The 5123-nt window shown below is 47.6% G+C and overlaps 1 long non-coding RNA gene across 1 annotated transcript in view; it reads left to right on the plus strand.

Moving 5' to 3' along the window:
• Positions 1 to 5123, plus strand: part of LOC106815054 — a 24094-nt gene that overhangs the window by 18722 nt on the left and 249 nt on the right. The window lies entirely within an intron of this gene.

The raw sequence follows: 5123 nt of genomic DNA on the forward strand, positions 1-5123 counted from the left end.
GCCTTCCTAACCTACCTACCTACCTACCTAACCTACCTACCTACCTAGCCTACCTACCTACTACCTAGCTACCTACCTACCTACCTATCCTACCTACTCCTTACCTACTACTACCTACCTCCTAACGCTACTACTACTTACTAACTACTACCTACCTACCTACCTACCTACCTACCTACCTAACCTACCTACCACCTACCTACCTTACCTACCTTACTACCTTCTACTACCTACCTACCTACTACCTACCTACCTACTACCTACTACTTACCTGCCTACTTACCTACCTAGCCTACCTACCTACTCACCTACTAACCTACCTACTCTACCTACCTACCTATCTACCTTACCTTACCTACCTAGCATACCTACCATACTAACCTAGACCTACCTACCTACCTACTCTACCTACCTACCTACCTACCGCCTTACCACTACCTACCTACTGCCTACCCTACCTAACCTACACTACCTACCTACTACCTACCTACCTAACCTACCTACTACCTACCTACCTACCTACTACCTACCTACCCTACGCTAGCTCTACCATACCTACCTACTACTACCTACCTACTTACCCTACCTACCTACCTACCCTAGACCTATCCTGAGACCTATCCTAAGCCTACCTACCTACCGCCTACCCTAGCCTACCTACCTAACTACCTAACGCCTACTACCTACTAGCCTAGCTAGCTACCTACCTACTACCTACTCCACCTAACCTACGGCCTACCCTACCTATGCCTACCTACCTACCTACACCTAGCCTACCCTTAGCTACCTACCCTACCTACCTACTAGCCCCTATACCTACTACCTACTACGCTAACCTACCTTACCCTATCCACTAGCGCTACCTAGCCTACTTAGCTACTACGCTAGCTAACTACCTACTAGCCTACCTACCTACACCTACTACTGACCCTACCTACCCTACCCTACCTCACTACCTTACCTACGCCTAGCCTACCTACCCTACTACCACTACTACCTACCTAACCTCACCTACCTACCTAGCTACTAACTACCTACCATACCACCTACGCCTACCTAGGCCTACCTTACCTACCTAGCCTACGGCCCTTCTTACCTACTACTACTAGCCTACCTACCTACCTACCTACCTACGCTATCCTTTACCTAGCCTACCTATCCTACCTACCGTAGCGCCTACCTACCTAACTACCTACCCTACCTACTAGCTACCTACCTACTACCTACCTAACCTACCCTACCTTACCTTACCTTACCTACCTACCTACCTACCTACTACCCTACTTACCTACCTACCTAGCTACCTACCTACCTACCCTTACCCTACCTACTATGCCTACCTACTTACTACCTTACCTACCTAGGCCCTACCTACCCGTACCCTAGCCTAGCCTTACCTACACCTACCTACCTAGCCTCCTGTAGCCTTACCTACCTAGCCTACCTAGCTACCTACCTAACTACACCTACCTTATACTACTAGCCTTACTACCTACCCCTTACCTACCGAATTCTACCCTACCTACCCTACTATGCCTACCTAACTCACCTCCCTACCCTACCGTAAACCTACCTACCTACCCTACCTACCTACGCCCGCTACCTACCTACCTACCTACATACCTATCCTACCTTACCTACTACCCCTAGCTAGCCCTACCCTACTAACCCTACCATAGGCCTACCTCCTACCCTACCTACCTAGCCTAGCCTACCCCAGCCTACCCTACCTACCTACCTAGGCGCGCCTACTACCTAGACCTACCCTAGCCTACACGCTACGGAGCCCTACCTACCTACTACCTATACCTACCTACTTACCTACCTAGCGTACCTACCTCCTACGCCTACTACTAAGCGCTACCTTACCTACCCTTTTTTCTTACCCTAGCTACCTCCCTGACCACCTACTACCTAGGCCTACCTAGCCTAACCTACCATACCTACCTACCTACCTACCTTATGGCCTACTCTACCCTACCTCTACCTACCTCCTACCGACCTCCTACCTACCTAGCCGTACCTACCTACCTTTAAACCTACGTCGCCCTTCGACCCTACCCATACCTACCCTACCTAGCCTACCTACCCTAACCTACCTTACCTGCCTAGCCTAGCCTAGCTACGCCTACGCTACCTACCTAAGCCTACCTACCTAGCCTCCTACCTACACCTAACCTACCTAGCCTACCTACACTAACTACCTACCTAAACCTACCTACCTACCTCCCTATCGCCTACTACACCCCTACCTATCCTACCTACTTACCTAGCTAACCTACCCTAGGCCTACCTACCTACCTACCTAGCCTAGCCTTAGGCCTACCTAACCTACCTAAGCCTACCTACCTAACTACCTACCTAGCTACCTACCCTACTAACGCCTACTACCTACCCACTACCTTACTACCTACCTAGCTACCTACCTACCTACTTACTATCCTACCTATCCTACCTACCTTATCCTACCTACCTACCTACCCTACCTACCTACCTACCTAACATAGGCATCAATACATTACATACCTATGCCTACCTACCTCACCTACCTATCCTACCCTACCTACGTACCTACCTACACCTACCTACGACCTAGACCTACCCTACCTACCTATCCTATTCCTACCTACCTACCTACCTAGCCTACCTGACCTAGCCTACTACCTATCCTACCTAACCTACCTAGCCTACCTAGCTACTACCTACCAACCTTATACCTCACCTATCTAACTCTACCCCTACCTACCTACCTTACCTACTACTAACCTAACCTACCTACCTACCTACCTACCTCTACCCTACCTACGCTAACCTACCTTACCCATACTACCTACCGCCTACCCTACCTACCATACTACCTGCCTATACCTACCTACTACTACCTACCTACCTACTACCCTACGCTACCTACCAAACCGCTATACCTACCATATCTATCTATTCTACCTTACCTTACCTACCCCTACCCTACCTACTACCCTACCTACCTAAACCTCACCTACCTACCTACCTACCTACGCTACCTAGCCCTATCGACCTACCTACTACCTAGCCTACCTACGCCGTACCTACCTACCTAGCCTACCTACTACCTACCCTACTAACCTACCTACGCTGGTGGTGTTGTGTGTGACCTACCTACCTACCGACCTATAGCCTTAACCTAGCCTACTACCTACTAACCTATAGCCTTACGCTACCCTACCTCTAGCCTACCTACCTACCCTACATACCCTTACCCTAACTTAGCCTTAGCCTACCATACCCTACCCTACCTACCTTACCTACCTACCTACCTAACCTACCTATCCTATCCTACCTTATCCTACCTACCCTTACCTAACGCTACCTAGCCTAGCTAGCCTACTACCTACCTACCTACCTACCTACCTACCTACCTACCTACGCTACACTTACTACCTACCTACCTACTATTGACCTACCACCTTACCTACCTAAACCTAGCCTACCCTTAACCTACGCTAACCTACCTACCTACTTACAATATCATACATAGGCTATACATACGTACCTACCCTACCTACACCCTATTCCTACTACCTAACTTACCTAACCTACCTACCTACTACCTACTCTACCTCACTACCTATCTACCTACCTACCTTACCTACCTACCTACCTACCTACCTACCTACCTTACTAACCTTCCTAGCCTACCTAGGCCTACCTACCACCCATTTATTCCTATCCTATCTATCTAATGCCGAACCAAGCCTAAAGAGTTGCCTACCCTCACCCCTACGCTTTAATGCCTACCTCATTATGTCTACTCTACCTCGTACGCACGCCGTAATGCGGCTGCGCGCTCGAATGTTCAATTACCCTACAGCAGTTATACATGCCAGGACTACGCCCTTTAGTATATTTATCTTAGCCTAACGGCTATACACCATTACCCCTTAGCGACACCCCCTAGTACCTTATGATCCATCATTATTCCGTGTGTGTGTGTGTGTGTGTGTGTGTGTGTGTGTGTGTGTCTGTGTGTGTCTGTGTGTCTGTGTGTGTGTTGACGTTAGTCTCGTAGCATGGTCGGGCTAGGGCACAGTTAGACTAAGGTATCTAATCAAACATGGTTGTATCGACGCGTTTCCGCTCTGTAAATTGCGTGATTTCGGCATTCTAAATTCGTGTGCAAACGCTTTTCCTTTCCAGAGATTCCTCGCAGATGTTATTAGTTTCGTTCGGGCGAAGCCCTGCTAATATAGATAACTTTTTAGACGATCGCAAAGCGAATAGTGGCTTGATTAGGCGATGCGAACGGCCGTGTGAGAGTGAGAGTGAATACCGGAGCTTAGAACCGATCGTGCCACATCCTATCAAGAGTACATAATAGAGATACATTCTCTATTATGTACTCTTGATCCTATGCGCGTACACGCACGCCGTCTTACAATAGCTAGCACACGACCGTAGTACATAGCACGGCAATAATTGGTTGGAAAATTGGTCCAACTTCAGTTATAACGTATGAACCCCGGTATGCAATAGGCAGCGTTTTCAGAAGCTTTTTCGTCGTAGAAACTCTCAATACCATTCCACGCATGTTTACTCTCATATCTGCGCCCTTAGTTGTCGACGAAATGTGCTTTCGCTGGGTACCGCATACCGATCGATGAGAGAATAATGACGAATGTGATCTAATTTCACATCTTAAAAGAATCGTTGTACGCCACGAATAGCTACGTTATCGTCCTCGCCATCGATAGCTGCTGCTGCTAGATCGACATCATATCTACAATAACGCACACGCACAGTGTAATACAATCATGGGTGCGTATTATAGTTGATTATGTAACATTGTTTCGAGCGAGTAATATTATACACTCCTGATACAATGTGTACGCGCGTACGTACGACGTCGTACGCAGTGTAGTATATAAAAAACTAGAGCACTCGGAGAGCACAGACCTCCGCCAAGACAGCTGAATTCTCTCAATGTGAAATTTTTTATTAATTAATTAATTAATTAAGTGGAAATTAAATTTTTAAAAAATTTCATTAACAAATTAATTAATTAAATAATTAATTGGATCCGGATTAGTGCGAGCGTGCAGGTGGGGGAGGACTGTGGTTGCCCCTTAGCCTGTGGTTGCGTGTTT

The sequence above is a fragment of the Priapulus caudatus genome, unplaced genomic scaffold (assembly GCF_000485595.1).
Source record: "Priapulus caudatus unplaced genomic scaffold, Priapulus_caudatus-5.0.1 Scaffold1031, whole genome shotgun sequence".
NCBI classification, from domain to species: domain Eukaryota; kingdom Metazoa; phylum Priapulida; class Priapulimorpha; order Priapulimorphida; family Priapulidae; genus Priapulus; species Priapulus caudatus.